This window comes from Anolis carolinensis, chromosome 2 (genome assembly GCF_035594765.1).
Source record: "Anolis carolinensis isolate JA03-04 chromosome 2, rAnoCar3.1.pri, whole genome shotgun sequence".
NCBI lineage: Eukaryota > Metazoa > Chordata > Lepidosauria > Squamata > Dactyloidae > Anolis > Anolis carolinensis.
Genome location: NC_085842.1, coordinates 273,541,957 through 273,569,359, shown reverse-complemented (window position 1 = coordinate 273,569,359; position 27,403 = coordinate 273,541,957). Strand labels below are relative to the sequence as shown.

The 27,403-nt window shown below is 42.0% G+C and overlaps 1 protein-coding gene across 1 annotated transcript in view; it reads left to right on the top strand.

Moving 5' to 3' along the window:
• Positions 1 to 15,596: 15,596 nt before the first annotated feature.
• Positions 15,597 to 27,403, top strand: part of pam (peptidylglycine alpha-amidating monooxygenase) — a 213,217-nt gene continuing 201,410 nt past the window's right edge. The window contains exon 1 of the mRNA XM_016994838.2: positions 15,597 to 15,720. The gene's annotated coding sequence lies outside the window, so the exon portion shown is untranslated. The remainder of the gene's footprint in view (positions 15,721 to 27,403) is intronic.

The following is a 27,403-nucleotide window of genomic DNA, read 5'->3' as shown; positions in this document are numbered from 1 at the left end:
CCCAGGACCAGCAGCAGCCCCCACCTTCTTGCCCCTGAGCGCCTGCATGCAGGCTCCTACTCCGGGCTCAGCTATTCGGACTGAGCCGGTCTGCTGGAGTGGATCTCCACAATGCTAGCAGAGACCACTCAAACAAACAAAATTTGTTTGTAAGTCAGAACAGGTACATTTTGAAATGTAACTCCAGCCATATGTGATAATTGGATTTTTTTTAAATGTAGCTTTCTTGTGGAAACAAGGATAGGTGAGAAAGCTTCAGTTGAGACACCTTTACCCCATGAAAACCCTTTCATAAGTGAATCTCCCTTCCTAGGGATAGATTTCTCTCACTTCCACTTCTCACTTGTCTCACCCTTACTCTTAACTATGGACTTCATCCCACAAGCTAATTAAAATGAAGTAAATCATTGGTTTTCTCTTAAGTTTCGCCACACCCCATTTTGTAATTAAATGGAAGATTTTCCTATCCCCATCATACCTAATCTTTTTCTCTGCTTTCTTTAAGATTTATCCATTTGATTTGCCATCACACAAGAGACCTGTGTCTTTTGCCACTGTCTCCTCTTCCATTGTTTGCCTTCAAAATCCTTCAGTTATTGCAGAGTTAAGGCATCTATCTAAAGGCACCACTTTTTCTGGGATCGTTTGCCCTCAACATGTTTCCAATGAAGCCATTTTAAAACACTTATTTCAGTGGGAACTACACCACTTGAAGGAGCATTAGCCATTATTAAGAAAAGATATAAATGACCTCCTTGGTTCTAAAGATTATGGCCGAAGAAAGGATTCTATACTACCCATTAATACTCCTCCCCCTTGATTACATCATCATTTTATTTATAAATAAGCAAGGAGGAATTCCCATCACATTTTAAATTGAGTGTTTTTACACTTCTCTATTTGAGGAATTGAAAAATAAGTCACTTGCCAATTGACTTAGAAAACATGGGGAAAACTCACACTTTAAAAACAGTGAAATACTTGGAACCCACAGTTGAAGCTTGCACCATGTGATTGGCTCCATGGCTTGCCAATTCTTAAGTGGCTAGAAATGCTGATTTTACTGCATGTGAAGTCCTATGAGTCATTTGTAAGTTGGATGTTTGTAACACAGGGACTACCTGTTGCTAAAGATCTTCAATCATTAATCGGAATGGAGACTGAAGTCCAGAAATCAGAAAAAAACTAGGATGTAGAAGAGTGGCTATGAAAGAACTAAACAAGATCTTGAAGTGTAAAGATATATAATTGAATACTGAAGTTAAGGTGGTCCATGCCACCATATTTCCAATTTCTATATATGTTTGTGAAGACTGGTGAGTAAAGGAAAAGGAAGAAAATCAGCTCATTTAGTGCTGGAGAAAAGTTCTACATACACAGCAAACTACTAAAAGAATAAATGAATGGGTCCTAGAGCAAATAAAGTCTGAACATTTCCTAGAAGCCAAAATAACTAAACATGAGAAGACATGGCTCACTAGAAAATACAATAATGCTTTGTAAGTTAGAAGGCAGCAGGGAAAGAGGAAGATCCTATTACAGGTGGCTAAACTCAATCAAGGAAAACATGAGCCTGAATCTGCAAGATCTGTTGATAATAGGGTGACTTGGTGGTCCCTCATTCATAGGTTCACCACAAGTAAAGTTGACTTTACAGCAGTCATACATGATATATTCTATAGTTCCATAAATGGCAAACAAGAAAAAACTCAAATATTGAATGTGCATACCTATAAACTTTATCTCATTCGTTCCCTTAAATGCTACATTTTCTAGCCTAATAAATAAGTGAAAATAATAAAATCTTGGCAAAAGCAGCAAATAAGAATGCAACCTGAAGGAAATCAGGGACATTTTTTATGCTTCTAACTTGCCTCTTCTTTTAACAAAGTGAAACCTCCCCAATGTCATTTTCTGCAGATGAGATGCTCTATACAAATGGAAGAAAAATGTGAAGCTGGCACTCTACTTAATCTTAAGAAGAGGCAATAAGTGTCAGAAATAACAGAGCATAAAAGGTCCCTGATTTCAGATACGCAAGTAGCCAGGGTCTGTTAAGTACTAGTGTTAACTGTACTGCCTTACTAAGCAAAATGAAGAGATGATTCCATGCCTGTGCATGGTGTGGAATTATCGCGTAATCAGAACATGGGAAAGGGCTTAATCAGAGCTTGGAAAAAGAACTTTTCCCATCTCTGGGCTTAGTGTGCAGCTGGCTATTTTAAAAATTGGAAGTCCAAATATACAGTGTTGGAAACAAAGAGGCATCAGCACTTACATGGCACAATCAGTGGGCAAGCAATCAGTGGGCAATGGAGAGCTAGTTTTCACCATCTGTCTTTCCTTAAATCTATGGACTTGAGGGACTTTTTCTTTCTTTCTTACCTCTCAATGTGGTTTTCCCCTTCTTCAAAATAAGAGTTCCTTTTGGGAACAGCGACGGAGCTCCAAATTACAGAATTATTCATGTAACCCCCATACATGAGAGTCTCATGACTTTGGATAACCAAGAATAGCTTAACTGCATTTATCCCTCTCAATTTTTTTTAATTATTGAATGGATTTTCTAAGATAATAAACAAAATCAAGTTTTTTTCCTTTTTCTTATACTATAGCATTTTGAGTAAAAATTCTTGTTTCTACCATAAATTCTTGTTGCAGTAGTTTTTGCTGCACTCTGTATAATATAAATATCAAATATTTCAATATGCCAATGAAAATATTGCTTTAATTTTTCAATCCTTGGTCCTCCCGGCTATAACCCCACTTAGCGCTTTATCTACTTCCTGACCCCATGCCATACTGTTGCACTTGACCCGCCTAGGACCTTATAGTTGGCCACCCCAACGTTGAACCCTTGATCCTGGCCCGCTGATGAAGTATTTTGTTATTAGTTCTTAAGCCTGTGGTTAATTGATTGATTTGTATGGTTAGTGTACTTATGCTCATTATTGTATTATGTTTTGTTGTATGCTTTTAAGTTGTTGTATAGTTGCTTTGCTATGTTGGAAACCACCTTGAGTCCCTTGAGGAGATAGGGTAGTATATAAATAAAGATTTATTTATTTATTATTAGTATGTCAATGGAGCTGAAAATGGTCGACTGAGGGATGGTAAACATTGTTCTCTTGGGGATACATTTCATAATGGATGCATTAGATCCATTGTAGGATGCATGCTGTTGATGGGTTCAGCCAGAGTTAGCAACAGCAAAAATGACCAACACTTTTCCCAGAACTGTGAGCTGCTGAGAAACTAACATACACCTGCCACCTAAGAATGATACATTCCCAGATCAAAACAGGTTTTCTGACAGTTGGAAAATCCCACTGAGGACATTTGTACAATTTTCTCCCAGTATTCAAGTGGCAAGTACAGAGAGAAATATATTGCTTCCTGTGCAACACTATGGGACATTCACCAAATGTGGTGGAAATGCCTTAGATATTTCAGATGTGGTATTTTGGAGCAAAATATTTTGGTTTATTTTTGAACAAAATATATATATTGCACAAAAATGGCCCATAAACTGCCTTTTGTCCGCCCCTGCTGTCAAACATATGCTGCTTCACCCCAAAGCCCCCCCCACTCTAATAACATCATTTATAGAATACATTTAAAGTGAATAGAACCTCAGTTTCAACATGACCCACAAAATCCTAAATGAGAAATCTTAAAATCTCTTATGTGTAAGTAGATTCCTTTTAACCCAGTGGAATTCACTTCTGAATAAATATGAATAATACAGGACTGCCTCTCTATCTATCTATCTATCTATCTATCTATCTATCTATCTATTAGACTGGAGGTGATTCATGTTAGTTGATATCAATGTGATAAAATGACTCAACCACAGTATTTCTAGCTTAAAGTGTTTATGGATTTGGATTCATTGCTTTCCTTTTGAAAATCCTGATTGAACCAGCACACTGTGTCAAGCTGCAACTTTGCTTCATGGAACCTGGCAGAACAGTTCATATATTCACTGGCAAGGATTTGCTTTGAAAACGTAAAGTCTTCTTTCATGGGCAGCCTTCACATTAAAATCATGATGCTGCCAGTGACAGATTTCAAACTGAAACCTGATGCTGTGTAGTGCTAAATCTCAGTAAAACGTGCCCTGTACAAGAAATTTGGCAGACCTAGATAACTGAATCAATGTTGTTATGAAAGGACTTTTCCACAAGTTCTGCCAAGAAAATATCTCTTAAGATAGAAAATCTGTTTTCTCTCGCCTTGACTGCATAAGGGAATGCCACCTGAGAAATCAAGGTTGCTACAGCAAACACAAAGAAGTAGAGATACATTAAATACATCACACATGCAGCTCAATTCTATGTGTGTTTACTTAGAAGTAAATCCTTACAAAATCAGTGAAGCTTATTCTCATTCTCAAGCCAGTATGCACAGGATTTTGGCCTTCTTCTCCAGTTTAAATTGTATCCTTTCCCATTTACTATTAGGCAAACAGTGTGAGCAAAATCAAATTTACATGAAGCCCTAGAACTCAGAAAGTACTTATACAGGAAAAATTGACTGATTTGCTATGGAATGCAAAAGAATCCCGTAAGTGTTTTTCTTTTAAAATTATTATTTGAAAGTCTGTTCTGAGATCATTTTTCTTTATGCATTTAAACTCATTTAAGGTTTGGGGATATAAATACAGTTTCACGTTGACTCCAAAAAATTGGCAGATCTCAATGGATAATCACTTGTATCTCATGACTCAAAAATGACTGCATGCTTTGTTTCTAAATGTGTACATGTCTCAGTCACCAAAAAAAACAGCCCTTCAAAAATGCATGACAGAGGAAGCAAAGAATCGGGAACAAAGCGCCATACTGTCCTTTGATCATTGTGCTCCTCCTCATGAACATATACCACTTACTTTCTACTTCGAAATAAAAAAGAATATAGCAGCAGCAGCAGCAGCAGTGGAAGCCTAAACTGGTAAATCTGCATTACATGAGATAATTTGTCCTGCTGAAGCTGATCAGAACCTGTTACAGGTGACTACATTAATTAAGAGATTCCTCCTTTTAGTGCCACACCTATTCATGGTACACTGAACTGAGATTGTATTGATGGGCATATATTTCTCTGCCCAAATTTAGATTGGGATCATATTTTTAAATTATCCGGGATGGGAGGGGGGGTACCAAGTTCAACTATTGATGAAAAGGGGTAGATCAGTGAAATGATAGATCAAGACCTTCACCACTGAAAGACAAAATAAATCCCATCTTTCTGTTAGGCCACTGAAACACTGACACTTTCTTCCTACAAAGTACCTCCCTGGCCTTGTTTGCAAAGTCTCTCAATCTGGGATAAGAATAAGGCAATCAGCCATGAGATCAACAACTACAATGCTTGCACCCATCAATCTGTCCTGGTTCCCGTTCCTTCTTTCAATGCCACCCCTATCCAGATAGACCTTCACCAATGAAAGACAAAATAAATCCCATATTTCTCTAACTGAAACACTGACACTTTCTTCCTACAAAGTACCTCCAAAGTATTGAAGGAACTAGCAGAAGTTATTTCAGAACCACTGGCAATCATCTTTGAGAGTTCTTGGAGAACGGGAGAAGTCCCAGCAGATTGGAGGAGGGCAAATGTGGTCCCTATCTTCAAGAAGGGAAAAAAGAACGGCCCAAACAATTACCGTCCAGTCAGCCTCACATCAATACCAGGCAAGATTCTGGAAAAGATCATTAAGGAAGTGGTCTGCAAACATTTAGAAACAAATGCGGTAATTGCTAATAGTGAACACGGATTTACCAAAAACAAGTCATGCCAGACTAATCTGATCTCTTTTTTCAATAGAGTTACAAGATGGGTAACACTGTGAACAGGGAACACTGTGGATGTGGCATACCTGGATTCCAGCAAGGCCTTTGACAAGGTCCCCCATGACCTTCCGGCAAACAAACTAGTAAAATGTGGACTAGACAAAACTACAGTTAGATGGATCTGTAATTGGCTGAGTGAACGAACCCAAAGGGTGCTCACCAATGCGTCTTCTTCATCCTGGAAAGAAGTGACAAGTGCAGTGGTGCAGGATTCTGTCCTGGGCCCGATTCTGTTCAACACCTTTATTAATGACATAGACGAAGGCTTAGAGGCGCGGCTGGTGGGAATGAGGGACAGCGCCTTTTTGGTGGTGGCTCCCTGGCTGTGGAGCACCCTCCCAAGAGATATGCGACAAATTCCAACCTTGTTGAGCTTCAGAAAAGCCCTAAAAACATGGCTGTGTGCCCAGGCTTTTAATCAATAAATGGCAAAGATGACACAGACTGAACTACCGACAAAGGATGAGGTTTCTCTAGGATGAACGGATCTGATTTTATGTTTAAAATTTATATATTTTAATTTATATTGCATTTTAATAGTTTTAACTGTTTTATGCATAGTTTGATATTGATTTTGTATGGGCATCGAATTGCTGCCATTACTGTAAGCCGCCCTGAGTCCCTTCGGGTGAGCAGGGCAGGATATAAATGTGAGAAATAAATAAATAAATAAATGAGAAGGCATGATCATCAAGTTTGCAGATGACACCAAATTGGGAGGGATAGCCAATACTCCAGAAGACAGGAGCAGAATTCAAAATGATCTTAACAGATTAGAGAGACGGGCCAAAATTAACAAAATGAAGTTCAACAGAGAGAAATGCAAGATACTCCACTTAGGCAGAAAAAATGGAATGCAAAGATAGAGAATGATGGATACCTGGCTAGACAGGAGTATATGTGGAAAAAATCTTGGAGTCCTTGTGAACAACAAGTTAAACATGAGCCAATAATGTGATGCGGTGGCAAAAAAAGCCAATCGGATTTTGGTCTGCATCAATAGGAGTATAGTGTCTAGATCCAGGGAAGTCATGCTCCCCCTCTATTCTGCCTTGGTCAGACCACACCTGGAATACTGTGTCCAATTCTGGGCACCACAATTGAAGGGAGATGTTGACAAGCTGGAATGTGTCCAGAGGAGGGCGACTAAAATGATCAAGGGTCTGGAGAACCAGCCCTATGAGGAGCAGCTTAAAGAGTTGGGCATGTTTAGCCTGCAGAAGAGAAGGCTGAGAGGAAACATGATAGCCATGTATAAATATGTGAGGGAAAGTCACAGGGAGGAAGGAGCAAGCTTGTTTTCTGTTGCCCTGGAGACTAGGACGCAGAACAATGGCTTTAAACTACAGGAAAGGAGATTTCACCTGAACATTAGGAAGAACTTCCTCAATGTGAGAGCTGTTCAGCAGTGGAACTCCCTGCCCCAGACAGTGATGGAGGCTCCTTCTTTGGAGGCTTTTAAGCAGAGGCTGGATGGCCATCTGTTGGGGGTGCTTTGAATGCGATTTCCTGCTTCTTGGCAAGGGGTTGGACTGGATAGCCCATGAGGTCTCTTCCAACTCTATTATTCTATGATTCTATGGTATCAATTGTGATGACTGGACAACCAGAGAGAAGAATGTGGAGAAGTGCTCTCCTTTCCCCTGGTTTTCCAGGCAGTTCTGCTGATGTCAGCCATGAGGCACCCAAGGTGCCCAGGAGCTTGACTGAAACTCTACAGCCATCTGGCAATGGCAATAGGAACAACATAGGTGTAATTTATCTATTTTTCCTAGGTTGACAAATGCAAGGTTGCAGCAGCCCATGAGGGCAGTGGACTCCAAATGGACCTGATTGTGCTGGCCACGCTGTGCCCAAAGTGTGGGTTGTATTGTTGCTATTCACTTTTCAGATGAAATGCTTGTAGACTATTTTGTTTTAACTGGGATGCTTATTGTCCCTAACCAGAAGTTTCTTCAAAGGAATATTTCTCGGAATAAGCATAAATTTCCCCAAGGGAAATGGTTTCCACTAGCACATCTTGAATGTTTTTAGTCTAAGTCTAGCATTGTTATGCACTGGACAAGCATTTGGAAAATGTATCACATTTGGACAATATATCAAAATGGTTTCAAAAGCTCACTCACTATATAAGCCGTTTACATTAATGAAAGTATGAATTGCCTCAGCAACTTACTGAGAGCCGCTGGGTGCTCAGCATTTTTTGAGAATCAATCCACTTATTTAGAAGCTTAAATATGGATTTACAAGTTTAGATAGTTATTCATTTTCATGGCTTTTAAAAAAAATGGATGTTACCAAAGCCTAAATTCTGCAGCTCTGCCAAGATTAAAATCTTCCACTTTGCTATGATGTATGAAGAGTGCTGGTTGATTTTCTATGTGTCTGGTGCACATTGGCAAGAATCCAGTATTTACAACAGGGTAAAAACAAATAATAAAACCATGTTTGTTTGTTTTGTGTGTGTGCGAAAATGCAAGATGCTTCACTATTAAACAAAATCTGAAAATCTTATCGTACCAGAAACAGCTTTTGTAATTAAATGTTGTGTCTTTCTTTCCCTGAAATAATATAAACACTCTAGAGCATCTGTCATTTAAAAAGTATGATAGCTTAGTTTGGCTCTGTAATTTATTTTGCATGTATCTTTATGACAAGTACCTTTCTTCCAGCAGTATGTTACAGATGAAAATTGGGGCATGGATGGCCAAGCAAGATCGGAGTGTCATTAAGATGACAAATGTTATTAATGAGGAAGAACATACAAACTAAGAGAGGTTGCAGCAGTTTGATTTTTCTTGAGCCTAACCTGCTGTCCCCCATCCCTGCTGAATTCAGTATACAGGAACATAGGGTGCATAGAATCATAGAATTATAAAGTTGGAAGAGACCTCATAGGCCATCCAGTCCAACCCCCTGTCTAGAAGCAGGAAAATCACATTCAAAGCACCCCTGACAGATGGTCATCCAGCCTCTGCTTAAAAGCCTCCAAAAAAGGAGCCTCCACCACATTCCGAGGCAGAGAGTTCTACTGCTGAACAGCTCTCACAGTGAGGAAGTTCTTTCTAATGTTCAGGTGGAATCCCCTTTTCTGTAGTTTGAAGCTATTGTTCAGCATCCTATGTTGGATAAATGCAGTTTGACACCAATTCAACTGCCATAGCCCAATGCTATGGAATCCTGGTATTTGTAGTTTGGTAAGGCACCGGGGCTCTTTGGCAAAGAAAGATAAAGGCTTTGTAAAAGTACAATTCCCAGGATTCAAGAGCATTAGCCCATGGCAGATACAGTGGTGCCAAACTGCATTAATTCTACAGTATTGATGCACCCTGAAATAAACTAAGAACAAATGGTGAAACTGAGAGTAGAGAAACTGGGATATTTTAAAAAGCAGCTGAGGAAGCAGGATGACTGAGGATTGGAGACTATCTCTAGGGCCATGCAGCAATGATGCGGGAAGGCAGAAAATCATCTACAGAGCATTGAGCACCTTCTTTCTCCAAAACCTTACTTTCTTCAAGATTGCAATGCCTTGTAGTTGTTTCTCTCTTATGCCACCACCCACACAATATTGCTAGCATATTGCAGTAACAGGATCCTGGCTTTTTTATTTGCAGTAGGGCTTGGAAGGTTATTCCGATAAGAATGAATATAATGATATGCTGAAGCCGTCTGTAACAGCAGCAGTAGAATGATGCTCTGAGATTCAGAGCATTATCCCACCATTACTCAGTTACAGATGGTTTCAGAAAAAGAAATTTTCCAAGGGCTGGTTTTTAAGACACACAAAGATAACATGGATGTGCTATTGAAATTGTCATTTCTGTGTAGAGTTGAGTCCTTTAAATACAGCAGTGCATAGATTAGTTTGGAAAAGGGGATAAGCTATTCAGGTGATGTGGCAGAATTCCATTTACATAATATACTCCAATTGGTGGTATAAGTATGAGATGAAAAAAACAGGTCATTTCTGACTAGTTTGAATAAATGGACTCATAATGGTATGCAACAGTGCCTTAGGACAGTTAAGTTGAAAATTATGTAAAGCTGCTTTTGTCTAAAAGCAGAGAAAATGGGAAACGGCATCCTTAGCTTCCTGTTGGAAGGGCTATAGATTATCTCATTCTCTAGTATCAAATAGGCAAAGCCATTTTTATTCTTAAGCATTATATAGTTTGTTCCTTAATTAATATATTTATATCCTCTTTGTTTGACTAGATTCCCCAGAGCAGCTCACAATGTTCTTGAGATATTACAGATCCATTTAATAACACTAGACTTTAAACAAACAAAGGATTTTAAAAGACCAGTTGCAGCACAAGCAAATATTTGAGGCTGTCTGGATGAGCTTCCTTTCCTAATATGCTTCTTTCTTACTGATCCTATGTTTTCTTCTTTTCTACCTTTCCAAAGACTGAAATAAAAACTAATGGATTGGAATTAAGGGAAAAGAGATTTTCCACAAATGTTAAGAATTTCTTCACCGTCAGAACTGATAAACAGTGAAATAGACTACTTCGTCGGGTGGCAGACTCCCCAGACAAAGCAATGCACTGAGCCCTGCCTACACAACTGTTACACAACCACTCACAGGAATAAAAATGTAAACTATCAATAAAATAAAGTTATTATATTGATATTTATTAGTAACTCATTTCTGCTCAAAGGGTTATTTACTAATATCCCTAACATGTAGTAAGTCTACACTTCCTTTTCCTCACTTCTCTTTCTTACACTTCCTCTAACCATTTACCACACAAATAGAATTCTTGGAACACAAATCAATGGAGGCTCAGCTTCCAAAAATCGAAATGCACACTGTCAGTCATTGGTGTCCCCTGTGTTAACTGCCTCCTGCAAATCTGCTTCAATATTCGGCTTCCATAACATTACATGGAAAGAAATGATGAGTGGAGTGCCGCAGGGTTCCATCCTGGGCCCAGTTCTGTTAAACATCTTTATTAATGACTTAGATGAAGGGTTAGAAGGCATGATCATCAAGTTTGCAGATGACACCAAATTGGGAGGGATCGCCAATACTCCGAAAGACAGGAGCAGAATTCAAAACTATCTTAACAGATTATAGAGATGGGCCAAAACTAACAAAATGACATTCAACAGGGACAAATGCAAGATACTCCACTTAGGCAAAAAAAAAATGAAATGCAAAGATACAGAATGGGGGACGCCTGGCTTGGCAGCAGTACGTGTGAAAAAGATCTTGGAATCCTTGTGGACAACAAGTTAAACATGAGCCAACAATGCGATGCGGTGGCAAAAAAGCCAATGGGATTTTGGTCTGCATAAATAAGAGTATAGCGTCTAGATCCAGAGAACTCATGCTCTCCCTCTATTCTGCCTTAGTCAGACCACACCTGAAATACTGTATCCAATTCTGGGCACCGCAATTGAAGGGAGATGTTGACAAGCTGGAATGTGTCCAGAGGAGGGCAACTAAAATGATCAAGTGTCTGGAGAACAAGCCCTTTGAGGAGCGGCTTAAAGAGCTGGGCATGTTTAGCCTCTAGAAGAGAAGGCTGAGAGAAGACATGATGACCATGTATAAAATATGTGAGAGGAAGTCACAGGGAGGAGGGACCAAACTTGTTTTCTGCTGCCCTAGAGACTAGGACATGGAACAATGACTTCAAACTGCAGGAAAGGAAACTCCACCTGAACATTATAAAGAACTTCCTAACTCTGAGAGCTGTTTGGCAGTGGAACTCTCCACCCTGGAGTGTGGTGGAGGCTGCTTCTTTGGAGGCTTGTAAGCAGAGGCTGGATGGCCACCTGTCAGAGGTGCTTTGAATGTGAATTTCCAGTTCTTGGCAGGGGGTTGGACTGGGTGGCCCACAAGGTCTCTTCCAACTCTATGATTCTATGATTCTACAAGCAATAAAACTGATACAATTTATCTCACAAATGACATGCCAACTCTCCACTAGAAGTCATAATATTTCTTCTTTTGTTGAGATTTGAGGCAGGTGATCAAAATTTAATATTAAATTCTGGTCTGTGCAAAGATTAGCAAGGGGCCTCCATATAACTGCCAAGCATGCCCATGTGTTAAGATGGCACTGTTCATTGGGGTTCTTTAAATAGAAGTTGTCTGTCCCTCTTTTAGGAATACATTGACTGGGGTCCTACATGGCTGGGGATTATGATCTATTCCTCTCTTCCAACCCTGTGATTCTATTTAGAAAAAGGCAGCTGAGCAAGACTGGATTAATATGGTTGAGACCCCAGAGGAATTCTCAAAACAGAGATCCCTTTTTACAGGTCTGTGTGTGAGCAACATCGCTCGAGTTCCAGCATTCCTCTCCTTCAAGCTTCATAATAACAACCTTATTGTGGGTGTGATAGCAGTGCCAGCTTTCTATGGGACCCCAACAACTGAGGATCCTGAAGCATTAGGTCCAAGTAGTCATGATGAAGTGGTCTGAGTATTGGACTAGGACTCTGGACACCAAGATTTGATACAGATAGGGGCCCATAAAAGAGCATCCATGTGATAGCACCCTTACCTTCTTCCGCTATTAAATCTATATATATAAAAGAGTGATGGCATCACAGCGACCCGCAAAACAACAAAACTACAGGCCCCCCAACCTCAAAATTTGACAACACAACTCATCATCCACGCCTCTAGGTTGATACAACAAAAAGGAAAGAAAAATAAAGTCCTAATATATATGTCATTATAATTATCTGTTATTATCTATATATATAAAAGGGTAATGAAATTTCGGCCTAGGACAAAACAACAAAACTACACATCCCAGAAACACTAAACTTGGCAGCATAACCCCTCATCCATGCCTCTACGTTCATACAACAAAAAGGAAAGAAAAATAAAGTCCTAATATATATGTCATTATAATTATCTGTTATTATCTATATATATAAAAGGGTAATGAAATTTCGGCCTAGGACAAAACAACAAAACTACACATCTCAGAAACACTAAACTTGGCAGCACAACCCCTCATCCATGCCTCTACGTTCATACAACAAAAAGAAAAGAAAAATAAAGTCCTAATTAGGGGGAGAGGAATAATTGTTTTTATCCAATTGCTGCCAGTTAGAAGGCTAAGCTCCGCCCACTTGGTCTCCTAGCAACCCAGGGAACTCAGCCCAGGGAACAGGCAGAGTTAGGCCTCACTTAGGCCTCTTCCACACTGCCTATAAAATACAGATTATCTGATTTTAACTGGATTATATGGCAGTGTAGACTCAAGGCCCTTCCACACAGCTATATAACCCATTTATAATGGACTTAATGTCAGGAGAAAATTTTTACCCTTTACCTTAACTACCACCAATTCCTCAAGACTTTATTTTCCATACCACCATACTTCGTGACAGCAACGCGTGGCCAGGCACAGCTAGTAGTTTCATAAATGTGAACAAAAACAAACCAAATATAAATATTAGTAGAAATGAGATAACAGCCTCAATACCTAAAATGAAAATGCTGCTTACACGCACACAAAAATTCATACTTCCTACAGATCTGTCTAATCGTTGCTATTAGTTGATATTCTTCAACTCAACACTAAGAATTACTTCCTCTTTAAATTATTCTTCTAAATAAACAAATAATATTCAGTGAATGACCTAACTGAGAAAATTCTGTTTACATCAAGGGTCAGAATAACTGCAACAAAGCCAATGATGAGGAATGCCTTGATTTAATTGTTATTTCTTATCATAATCATATGGTCTCCTGAATTTATCTGTAAGCATTATTATGCTATTTTACAAAACCACCTCATTCCTAGCACTGAAATAAATTTTACTTGCCAGGATCTAGTCCTCAGTATGGAAAGGCTTGACACATGGACTATTTGTGTTGTTGTTGTGTGCCTTTGTGTAGTCTCAATTTATGGCGACAATAAGACAAACCTATTGTGGGGTTTTCTTGACAAGATTTGTTTGAGAGGAATTGTTATTGCATTCCTCTGAGGCTAAGTCCCCTGCAGATGTATAAAATCCACATTATTTGCTTTGAACTGAATTATATGGCAATGTAGATTTAGGCCCCTTTCACACAGCTGTATAAAATCCAAATTGAACTGGATTATATGGCAGCGTGGACTCAGATAACCTAGTTCAAAGCATATATTGTAGATTATCTGCCTTGATATTCTGGGTTATATGGCTGTGTGGAAGGGCCCTTAGATAATCCAGTTCAAATCATATAATGTGGATTTTCTGCTTTGATAACATAGATTATCTGGCAGTGTAAAAGAGGTCTAAGAGGGTAGCTTACCCAAGGTCACTCAGGCCCCTTCTGCACTGCCAGATAATCCAGGTTATCAATGCAGAAAATCCACATTATATGATTTGAACTGGATGATCTTAGTCTACACTGTCATATATTCCAATTCAAAGTGGATAATGTGGATTTTATACAGATGTGTAGAAGGGGCCCCAGTGGCTTTCTATTTTGAATGGGGTTTGGACCCTTGTCTCCAGAGTTTCAGGCCCCATCTACACTGCCATATAAAATCAAACTTGATTACATAGCAGTGTAGACACATATCCAGTTCAAAGCAGATAATGTGGATTATCTACTTTGATAATCTGAATTATATGGCAGTGTAGAAGGGGCCATGGTCCAACACTCAAACCCCTGCACTGCACCGGCTCTTTTACTTGCTGTGTAAGACCATTCAAGTTACAGCCCATCTTTGAAAACACACCACTTTTGTACAAAAACATCAGCCAAGGCATGCCAGTCTTTGACATATGAGCCAGATTTATTATGAATAACACATCATGGGTAAATAAATACTTTCCACTTGATTAGCACTCCACTTGATTAATTATAGTCAAAATCTATAATGCCATAAATGCCTACTCAGAAGTAAGCTCTACTGTGTTTGATTGACTTATTGGCAGATAAGTGAAAATGAGGCTGAAACATTAAAGGAAGAAATGAATTAGTCATGTAATAACATATGATGTCCAGATGTGTCCATGTGGATTAAGAAACCACTTTCTATAAAGTGAAGTGATGCATCTGCTCTGACTGAGGAAGTCCGAACAAGCTTCAAGTAAAATGTTGGCTACTGGATAAGCACAGTGTAAGATCCTTTAAAAATCTATGGAAAAGCACTGGTAATGTATAAAGTCCTGTCATTTGAGCATGAAGTCCCTTTGCAGGATAGATTACATGATCTTGCCTGGTAATACTATTGCTTAAAATCTGTGGTAATGTGGTTAAAATATGTGAAAGTAGTTTGTCAGTATTTTCTCAATGTTTTAGCCAGTTAAACTGCCCCCAGCCCTTAATATTTCTCAATATTAGATGGCAGGAAGAAATCCATCTCCTTGGCGCAACACTTTGACAGAACCCTGGAAGTAGAGTAATAGTTTGTGGTCCTGAATTTTTAAAACACCAGATAAAGTGCTCTCTACAGCAAGAATACAATTGAGAACACTGCCATTTTCATTAATGGGAAATGTATACAAAATTAGTGATCCTAGTGGTTCTTTGAATTGTTTTATTTCTAAAACACAGTTTTATAACAAGGAATTAATTAGTATGCATCATTTACTGCTGTGCTGGGTAATGGTTTAATAGCTGAGGCATACTGCTTATAGGAATCACTGCCTCTCTTCATTTTAAATTCTTTTCTGCAGTGATCCATGTATTTGCAGAATGAGGGATCTGATGCCCTCCAGAGGTTGTTGGATTCCAACTTATATTAGCCCCAATCATCTTAAACTATGGTCAGGGGTGATAGGGATCAATGGCTGGTGGCAGTTTCATTAAATTTAGGATGAAAACCTAGATGAACCACCCAACTGGCACGATGCTACCAGTAATGGAAGCTGCAGTCCAATATCTAGAGGTCCAAAGGTACAGTACTTTTGCTTTTCAAGCAGCATTGTTGGTTTCGTATGTTATTGTGCCATTTCTGATTTTTGGCAACCCAAAAGCGGATCTATTGTAGAGTTTTCATGGCTGAAGGTTGGAAGGTTGCCATTGTCTTTCTCTGTGGCTGAGAATGTTCAGCTCACTCAGTGTCATGCAATGGGTTTCCATGGTTGCGAAGGGATTTAAACCCTGGTTTTCCACTTTCCTAGTCCAAGGCTCAAACCATCATGCCACTGTTTTGTATCAGTTACAAAAGGATGGGCTTCATTGTTCCTATAGAGGAAAGATTCTGTATGCCTCAATTCTAGCAATGGCTGGGTATATCCATAATGGAAAAGAACCCTGAGATATAGTTTTATCTTTTGAATAATATTTCAGAGACATCTTTTTGTGTTTTATCGGACGTACCTTGGAAAGAAAGAAAGGTGCTTCGGGGTAATCTTTTCTTCTCTTATTTGATAAACACAATACCCTTTGGGATATTAAGGTAGAAGCTGAGTTATTTGGGGTAGGATAGGTAGAAGTTGAAAACTTAATGTTTTAGGGGGCTGGGGGCATTCTCCAATGGGGAAACCTTGAAATAAACACATCCCAGTTTGGTGCATTCTTCTCCAGGCAAGATTATTTTTGTGGAGCCACGCAATTGCACAGAGCCTCCAGGAAAGGGGATGAACTCCACCAGAGGCAAGGCAAGAACATTGCTCTCTGCGGAAAAGCTCTTTGGCAGGCAACAACATCAATCACTGGCATAAGATTTGTTGTGACAACATGAAGGGAAGAAGAGCTAGATGTTAGCTCTGTTGTTGTGCCCTTGGAATAAAATTAACTCTGTTGTTTTTATAGCTTTTTTAACGTTTTAATTTTTAACAAGGCGAGGGAAACCTTTTTTTATTGACAAGCTACTGGTAAAAGTCTACTTTGGTGCTCAGTGAAGGGATTATCATAGCCATGACGTGCTATACAAGTGCAGTTGGAATTGCTGAGGAGAAATGATTCCAAATCCCCCTTAACAAAAGGATTTTAAGATGGATTTAAAATTAATAACAATATCCAGGTTGCCACCTTGCAGACTGGTAAGCACTCATATGAACAAGTGATTGCTGACATTAAATCCAATTTAGGATGTGATCCTATGGTGTTTGGTTCTGAGGGCTGCATCACAGTTTGGATTTCCCTTCCAAACCCCCCCCCCCCCCCAGCATGAAACTTCTAATCTCTGAGCATCCCTTACATTCACCATGGATGTTTCAATACAGTGAGACATTGGTATTTGCTGGTGTTTGGTTCCAATGTCAGTTGACACATATGAAAAGTAAATCTGAGGAATGTATGAATTCTTTGTCCACATAGGCTTGCCATTTTCTGGTGTACCCCTGTAATTGAGGTAAATGTGTACCAGCTATTCCACTGGAGTAATATTCTTTCTCTCATTATAACCAATGGAAGACAATGTGTAAAAGTAAGCAGAGAACTCAAAAAGGATAATGCAGCAAATTGCTACGGTATTATTTCCTGTCCTGCCAGTGGAAGCCCAACAAAGCATGGCACCAGGGCTGTATCTACACTGTGGAATTAATGTAGCTTGGTAATAATAATAGTTTTATTTCTTGCTCACCTTTCATCACGGCTCGAGGTGGGTTACAGCATTGCCAAAACATAAACACATAATCATTTTAAAACACTCCGTAAAATATACATATTAAAACATACCTCCATAAAATACTTATCAAAATACACAAGAGAAAAACAAGGCATACAGTAGAGTTTAAAATTCACCATTAAAACTGTCTGGGTAGACCTAGCAGAAGAAATAGGTCTTCACGTGTATCTTAAATTTCAACAGTTGATTCAGCTATTGGAGCTCTACTGGCAGGTCATTCCACAGACGTGGGGCGGCCAATGAAAAGATCATCTGGGTAGTGGTTGCCAGTCGGGTTTTGGCTAGTTGGAGTAACTGCCCCCCAGAGGACATTACCATTAAAGTGGTGCCACTTTAACTGCTATACCTCAATGCTATGGAATCCTGGAAGCTCTAGTTTGGTAAGGCACCAGTGCTCTTTGGCAGAGAAAGCTAAACACCTGGTAAAACCACAGCTACCAGGATTCCATAGCACTAAGCCACGACAGTGAAATTGGGGTCAAACTGCATTAATTCTAGAGTGCAGGTGCACCCTATAACTCCTATGATTATGTAATATGGTAGTTGAATTGGTGACAAACTGCATTAATTCTATAATGTAAATACACACAGGCATTCTCTATAAAAACAATAACAAAGTCCAGGGATGGGTGGTGCAGTTCTCCAAGGGCTAATGTAGGGTGTGTACAATTCTCAACTTCTGAAGAAGAAAAAGAGTCCATCAAGAGGTATTAGTCATGGTGGCTACATATTGCATTCAGTCACAGAGGTGCCATGCCTTGTAATACAAATGGCTTAGAAAACATGAATATTCCTGTTTTGTTAATTGGGCTTTCAGCATTTATCTAGTTGGCCACCACATAGAGGGAAAAGAATGATGGATGTCTTGGCCACAGGTCTTCTCTGAAGGGCCCTTACGTTCTTCTTGATGTAAAGCGAAGGACAAGTGATACTTTTCATACAATATGTTTTCTTTCATAGAATCATAGAATCATAGAATCATAGAATAGTAGAGTTGGAAGAGACCACATGGGCCATCTAGTCCAACCCCCTGCTAAGAAGCAGGAAATCGCATTCAAAGCACCCCCGACAGATGGCCATCCAGCCTCTGCTTAAAAGCCTCCAAGGAAGGAGCCTCCACCACAGCCCCGGGGAGAGAGTTCCACTGTCGAACAGCTCTCACAGTGAGGAAGTTCTTCCTGATGTTCAAGTGGAATCTCCTTTCCTGTAGTTTGAAGCCATTGTTCCGTGTCCTAGTCTGCAGGGCAGCAGAAAACAAGCTTGCTCCCTCTTCCCTATGACTTCCCTTCACATATTTGTACATGGCTATCATGTCTCCTCTCAGCCTTCTCTTCTGCAGGCTAAACATGCCCAGCTCTTTAAGCCGCTCCTCATAGGGCTTGTTCTCCAGACCCTTAATCATTTTAGTCGCCCTCCTCTGGACGCTTTCCAGCTTGTCAACATCTCCCTTCAACTGTGGTGCCCAAAATTGGACACAGTATTCCAGGTGTGGTCTGACCAAGGCAGAATAGAGGGGGAGCATAACTTCCCTGGATCTAGACGCTATTCCCCTATTGATGCAGGCCAGAATCCCATTGGCTTTTTTAGCAGCCGCATCACATTGTTGGCTCATGTTTAACTTGTTGTCCACGAGGACTCCAAGGTCTTTTTCGCACACACTGCTGTCAAGCCAGGCGTCCCCCATTCTGTATCTTTGATTTCCATTTTTTCTGCCGAAGTGAAGTATCTTGCATTTGTCCCTGTTGAACTTCATTTTGTTAGTTTTGGCCCATCTCTCTAGTCTGTCAAGATCGTTTTGAATTCTGCTCCTGTCTTCTGGAGTGTTAGCTATCCCTCCCAGTTTTGTGTCGTCTGCAAACTTGATGATCGTGCCTTCTAACCCTTCGTCTAAGTCGTTAATAAAGATGTTGAACAGAACCGGGCCCAGGACGGAGCCCTGCGGCACTCCACTTGTCACTTCTTTCCATGATGAAGACGACGCATTGGTGAGCACCCTTTGGGTTCGTTCGCTTAGCCAATTACAGATCCACCTAACCGTAGTTTTGTCTAGCCCACATTTTACTAGTTTGTTTGCCAGAAGGTCGTGGGGGACTTTGTCGAAGGCCTTACTGAAATCCAGGTACGCTACATCCACAGCATTCCCTGTATCGACCCAACTCGTAACTCTATCGAAAAAAGAGATCAGATTAGTCTGGCATGACTTGTTTTTGGTAAATCCGTGTTGACTATTAGCAATGACCGCATTTGTTTCTAAGTGTTTGCAGACCACTTCCTTAATGATCTTTTCGAGAATTTTGCCTGGTATTGATGTGAGGCTGACCGGACGGTAATTGTTTGGGTCGTTCTTTTTTCCCTTCTTGAAGATAGGGACCACATTCGCCCTCCTCCAATCTGCTGGGACTTCTCCCGTTCTCCAAGAACTCTCGAAGATAATTGCCAGTGGTTCTGAAATAACTTCCGCTAGTTCCTTCAGTACTCTTGGGTGTAGCTGATCTGGCCCTGGGGACTTGAATTCGTTTAGAGAGGCCAAGTGTTCCTGGACAACTTATTTCCCTATTTGGGGTTGGATTTCCCCCAATCCTTCGTCCATTCCGTGTTGCTGAGGTTGAAGATGGCTTTCTTTTCCTGAGAAGACCGAGGCAAAGAAGGCATTAAGTAGTTCTGCCTTTTCCCTGTCCCCTGTCGCCATCACCCCATCTTCTCCTTGCAATGGCCCTATCGCCTCCTTTTTCTTCCTTTTTCTAAGCAAAAAAGCCTTTTTTGTTGTTTTTTATGTCCCTGGCAAGCCTGAGCTCATTTTGCGCTTTAGCCTTGCGAACCTTTTCCCTACAGGTGTTGGCTATACGTTTGAATTCTTCTTTGGTGATTTCTCCCCTTTTCCACTTCTTGTGCATGTCACTTTTGAGCTTTAGCTCAGTTAGAAGTTCTTTGGACATCCATTCTGGCTTCTTTGCACTTGTCTTATTTTTCTTCTTTGTTGGCACTGTTTGCATTTGCGCCTTGAGTATTTCACTTTTGAAAAACTCCCATCCATCCTTAACTCCCTTGTTTTTTAATATCGGCGTCCATGGAATGCCGCTCAGTAATTCCTTCATTTTTTGGAAGTCAGCTCTCTTAAAGTCCAGAATGCGTGTTTGACTTGTCTTAGTTTCAGCATTCCTTTGTATTGCAAACTGCAGGAGCACATGGTCACTTGCCCCTAAGGATCCAACCACTTCAACTGTATTGATCAGGTCTTCCACATTTGTTAAGATTAGATCAAGAGTTGCTGATCCCCTTGTTGCCTCTTCTACCTTCTGGACCATAAAATTATCTGCAAGGCAAGTGAGGAATTTGTTGGACTTTGTACTCTTGGCTGAGTTTGTTTTCCAGCAGATATCGGGATAATTGAAATCGCCCATGACTACTATATCTCTTCTTTGTGCCTGTTTGGTCAGCTGTTGACAGAAGGCTTCATCAAGTCCTTCATCCTGACTTGGAGGTCTGTAGTAGACACCCACGACAAGATCTTTTTGAGTCCCGGTTCCCTTGATTCTTATCCAGATGCTTTCAAGCTGGTTTCCCGGATTACAGTCTTGCATTTCTTCTGCAACGTAACTGTTTTTGACATATAAAGCTACTCCCCCTCCTCTCCCCTTTGTTCTATTTCTGTGAAAGAGGTTATAGCCCTCAATGGTTAAATTCCAGTGATGGGAGTCATCCCACCAGGTTTCAGTGATGCCTATAACATCGTATGTGTGGTGCTGTGCTAGGAGTTGGAGTTCGTCTTGCTTATTTCCCATGCTCTGAGCATTAGTGTAAAGACATGTAAGCCCCTGTGACCTCCACTCGAACTGTTTATTTGGGATTATTGTGCTCTCTGTACTTGGTCCTTGCTGTGTTTGTGCAGCCCTCCGTTTAGCCTTTCGGCGGTTCCCTGTGGTCGTGGGTAATATAGTGTTCGCCAGGCTGTTGTTCCCCTCCCCCAGTGGATCTAGTTTAAAGTGCGCCTGATGAGGTTTGTGAGTCTGTGTGCAAAAAGATGTTTTCCTACTTGTGTGAGATGCACCCCATCGCTTGCCAGTAGTCCATCCTCTTGGAAGAGTAGACCATGGTCAAGGAAGCCAAAATGCTCCTCTTGACACCATTTTCTGAGCCAGTTATTGACCTGTACTATTTTTTTGCATCTAATGTGCAAAGTTTTTAAATAACACAACCTGCATTAATTGACTCATGGAGAACTGTAATCTTTCCCTCCATTGGTTGTAAGAATGATTCTTCTAACATTAAACTTTGCTTTTGAAGTAAAATTGCCGTTTGGAACTTAATAATGTGCATCAGATGCAAACATGCCTCTAATATCATGTATAGTTTGGCTCTCATATATACTTTGTCCCTTTTAACTTTATACATAAAAGTAATCTGAGTGTCCCCTACCCCACATATTATAAATAATCACCTACTAACCATAACCAAAACAGGTTACAAATTATTGCCCCCAGCATCTTTTATGTGGAATGGTTAGGGGGCTCCTATGGTTTTTACAAGGGCTTCTGAAAGCAGTATGATTTTGCCATTTGGTTATAACACCAGGAAGCAACTGTCTTGTTTACGTTAAGTGAGCTGAAAACTTACCTCAAGGCAAAGACTAGAGTAAGCTATGAGTGCTTGGGGCCCATGGGGATCCACTACAAAAATAATAATAATAATAATAATAAAACTTTATTTATACCCCGCCACCATCTCCCCAACGGGGACTCGGGGCGGCTTACATGGGGCCATGCCCAAGACAATACAATAAACCATAACATAATACAATTAAATAATACATTACATAAAATAAACAGTACAACATAAGATCAAAACAGCAATATAACACGAGCGGGCCGCATGAATACTACATTTAAAAACTAGATTAAAAATTAAAACTCTGGGTGAGAAAGGGATCAGAATAAAACCTCGAGGGACGGGACATCAGATAGTGAACCAGTCTAGAGGATAAATATCGGGGGGGAGTAGCATAGAACATTTACTCTCCGAAAGCACACCGGAAGAGCCATGTTTTTAAATCTTTCCTGAAGGCTAAAAGGGTGGGGGCTTGCCTGATTTCAATGGGCAGCGAGTTCCACAAGCGAGGGGCCACCGCAGAGAAGGCCCTCTCCCTTGTTCCTACAAGGCGAGCCTGAGATATAGGTAGTTGCGACAGGAGGGCCTCCCCCGATGATCGGAGAGGTCGGGCAGGTTTATGATAGGAGATACGGTCACGAAGGTAGGCGGGTCCCAAACCGTTTAGGGCTTTATAAATGATGGTCTGCACCTTGAATTGGGACCGGAAGATGAACGGCAGCCAGTGGAGCTCCTTAAACAGGGGAGTAGATCTCTCCCTGTAACTCGCCCCCGTTATTAGTCTGGCTGCCGAACGTTGGACCAGCTGTAACTTCCGGGCCGTCTTCAAGGGAAGCCCCACGTAGAGCGCATTACAGTAGTCCAGTCTAGAGGTAACTAATGCATGCACCACCGTGGTCAAGTCAGACTTCACGAGGTATGGTCGCAGTTGGCGCACAAGTTTGAGTTGTGCAAAAGCCCTCCCGGCCACCGCCGACACCTGCGCTTCAAGCGTCAGCGCTGAATCCAGGAGGACCCCCAAACTGCGGACCTGTGATTTCAGGGGGAGTGCAACCCCGTCCAGCACAGGTTGCCACCCAATACCCCGATCCGACGAGCGACTGACCAGGAGGGCCTCTGTCTTGTCAGGATTGATCCTCAGCTTGTTCCTCCTCATCCAGTCCGCCACAGCGGCCAGGCACTGGTTCAGCACCTGAGGGGCTTCCTTGGAGTCAGGTGGGAACGAGTAGTGGATTTGTGTGTCATCTGCGTAGAGATGGCAACACCCTCCAAAACTCCGGATGACCTCTCCCAGCGGTTTCATGTAGATGTTAAAAAGCATGGGGGATAAAATAGACCCTTGCGGGACCCCACAGGTCAAAGGCCAGGGGTCCGAGCAGGTGTCCCCCAGCTTCACCATCTGGGAACGGCCCTCCAGGAAGGACTGGAGCCACTGCAAAACAGTGCCACCGAGTCCCATCCCGGAGAGCCTCCCCAGAAGGATACCATGGTCGATGGTATCGAAAGCCGCAGAGATGTCCAGGAGAACCAGCAGGGTCACACTCCCCCTGTCCAGTTCCCTGCGGAGGTCATCCACCAAGGCGACCAAAGCCGTCTCAGTGCTGTGCCCAGGCCTGAAGCCAGACTGCGAGCGGTCCAGAAAATCAGTGTCATCGAGGAACTCCTGGAGCTGCGTGGCCACCACCCGCTCCAGAACCTTGCCCAGAAATGGGAGGTTGGAAATTGGTCTGTAGTTGTTACATACAGATGGGTCTAGCGAGGTCTTTTTTAGTAACGGTTTTACCACCGCTTGCTTAAAACAAGATGGAAATGACCCCTGACCCAGGGAGGCATTTATTATAGCCACAAACCAATCCAACAACCCCTCTTTGGCCTGCTTAACCAGCCAAGAGGGACAAGGATCCAGAGCACAAGTGGTCGCCCTCACAGACCCAAGAACCCCCTCCACGTCATCCGGAAGAACAAGCCGGAAAGAATCCCACAAAATCGGACAGACAGGTGCCTCGGTTACCTCCGCTGGAACTACAATTAAGCTGGAGTCCAACTCATGGCGTATCTGAGCAACTTTGCCTGCAAAGTGGTGCGCAAAATCGCTGCACCTAGTTGCCAAGTCATCAGGAAGCCCCTGGGTCTCAGGAGGCCGCAGGAGCTCCCCAACAACTCGGAACAACTCCGATGGCCTGTTGGCCGCAGACGCTATGCGGGCAGTCGTGAAAGCTTTCCTGGCTGCTCGCAGAGCCACGGAGTAAGCCTTAATAGCGGCTTTAGCCCGTGCTTGGTCAGACACATCCCGAGATTTCCTCCAGATGCACTCTAGTCCCCTCCTCGCACGCTTCATCACAGCCAGCTCCTCAGTGAACCAAGGAGTCGACATGACTCTACGCAGCGAAAGAGGACGTTCGGGAGCGATCGTGTCAAGTGCCCTTGTCAGCTCACTATTATAGCGATCAGCCAGGACATCGACAGGATCGCCAGTCTCCAGAACAGGAAGATCCCCAAGAGACCTCAGGAGTCCATCCGGATCCATCAGCCTCCTGGGGCGGACCATCTTAATGGGTCCACCACCCCTGCGGAGGTTAGAAGACACGGCGAAACTCAAACAGATCAGATGATGGTCAGACCATGACAATGGAAGAATATTTTGCTCTTCCACTCTGACTGTCCCACCGTCCACAATGAAGACGAGGTCCAGCGTGTGTCCCGCCTGATGTGTGGGCCCAGATATAACTTGAGTCAGCCCCATGGTCGTCATGGCAACCATGAAATCCTGAGCTGCACCTGTCAAAGAGGTCTCGGCATGAATATTAAAGTCCCCCAAAACTATGAGTTGTTGGGAGACCAGGGCCGAATTGGAGACCACTTCTGCTAGCTCGGACAGAGAGACTGCTGGGTCGCGGGGTGGACGGTACACCAGCAGAATCCCCAAGCTGTCTCGGGCTCCCACCTTCAGGAAGACACACTCAAACCTCGAAGACTGCGGAACGGCGCATCTGATCAGGGCGATGGACTGCCGAGCAATCACCGCGACTCCTCCTCCCCGCCCCCCAGCCCTGGCCTGCTGATGCACCCCGAAACCTGGAGGGCACAGCTGAGTGAGATTCACACCACCCTGCTCGTCCAACCACGTCTCGGTGATGCATGCCAGATCCGCCCCCTCATCCAGGATCAAATCCTGGATAACAGCTGTTTTACCGTTGACGGATCTGGCGTTCAAAAGCAGGACCTTAAGGCTGGGAGGTCTGTCCTGAAGACTACCACACCTATTCCTCTCCAGGGTCGCAAAAACTCTGTTGCGCTTCTCCCTGGGTCGAAAGTGACCGTTCTTCCTTCTCCCCCAAACCACCTCAATGAGACCCTGCCCGTGGAAACCCTCTCCCCCCTGGAGAGATGACTGATTGAGGTTGCCCATTGAAGGGGGTAGTCAGCTGTCCTGAGATAGAAAATCACCAGCAATACTTGGTTGTTTAAAGGAGGGGCCTATCTCCGCTGGTGTAGGAGGAAAGGAGTCATCTAACAGATCATCATCTAGCGTGGGAAGGGGGCTAGGCACTAATGATGTCTGAGAACGGGACTGAGAGGTAACATAGACATGGCCTAAACCTGGGGGATCTTGTCTACCAAGATTCCGCCTGATGTCCAGGGGGCGAATCAATGGGTCTACTAGTACCCTCCTGAGAGTAATGCCCCACTGTTGAAGTTTGGGCCTATACAAAAACAATTCCTCCATCAGTGTTCTGTCTTCCAATCCCATGAGAAGACAAATGGAGCGGTTCCAGGACTGATAGTCTCTACGAAGCCAGTCGATAGTCTTGATCTTCACTTTCGACCAGCTTAAAGATAGAATTTGTGAGAGAGATGTCCGGACCGCTCGCTTAGATGTCCATCTTCCTCTGTTCAATAGTGAGTCTTGCACTTCCACTGCCACCTTATTAGTTCGCAACAGATGTTGGGAATTGCATACTGCTGAGGTATGGATCTTATCATTGTGTTCATTTAAAAAAGGCAAACTGTGTTAATTACCTCTTTGGTGATTACTCTGGAATTCACACTGAATTTCTATATGAGCTTATACATAACTGCAAATGAAACAACATGGAGTTTGGACAAATACTTTTGTATTTTGCTTTCCTCCATTTGTGCACAAAATTAAATATAAATGGATGAAAGAATTCAAAGTAGAGGAAGCAAAAATAATGCCAGTAGCTCAATGTGGCAAGGAAAAGGACAGAAGTGGATCTGTTAGAATGCCTGGTTGCTGAGAGCAAATTGACCTTAGAGCAAAAGCAGGCAGAAAGTACATCCAGTTCTACTGGGAGATGACGGAGTGATTTGCAGGAGCTCAGTAAGGGCTTCTTTCTCTATGCAGTTTAGCGCACTGACCACAAAGAAAGCTTTTTGACACCTTCCAAACTAGGCTCTGAATTTAAGAAAGCTTAGAAGAAACTGCCCTGTATTTGCACATGAAACGATTAACATAAGAGCTGCAGAGCTGATACAGAAAGAAAAAAACCTAGACTAAGAGTGCATGGCTCGATGCTCTAGAATCCTGGGATTTTTAGTTTGGTAATTCACCATCACTCTTCAGCAGAGAAGGTTAAAGATATTGTAAAACTACAACTTCTATGCTTTCATAGCATTGAGCAATGTCACTCAGAGGGATTTTGAACTGCATTAATTCTGCAGTGTAGATGTACCCTAAGGATGTGTTAAGAGGCTCCTTATGTAGACCTACAGCAAACCCATCAAGATTTCCTGGGCAAGATTTCTTCAAAAGGGATTGCCTTTACCTTCCTTTAAGGCAAAGAGAGTATGTCGTATCCAATGGTTTCCATGACCAAGTAATGACTGGAACCCTGGCCTCCAGAGTCATAAACCAATGTTCAGACCACTACTGGCTCTTTTAGGCCCCTTTCACACAGCTGAATAAAATCCCACATTATCTGCTTTGAACTGGAATATATGGTAGTGTGGACTCAGATAATCGAGTTCAAAGCAGATATAGTGCGATTTTCTGCCTTGATATCCTGGGTTATATGATTGTGTGGAAAAGCCCTTAGATGCAGTGTAGGACCATCCAAATAGAGTCAAGTTATACACTGCCTTCCAAAACAGGCTACTTTTATACAAAAACATCAGCTAAGAAATGCCAATCCTTGACAACTGAGCCAAATTTATTATGAATATATCATCCAACACATCATGGATGCCACTTGATTAATTATAGTCAAAATCTATAATGCATGGCAATTTGTTTTCCATGTCATCATACATCAAAGTACTCAGAAGCACTCCTGCAGTTCTCTTCATCTTCCAAGCAGGAGTGTCTTTATCAGTGGGCAGAAATTGCATTCTCGTATAAGTGTTCATATTGCCTAAGCATGGATTTCTTCAAGAAGAAGG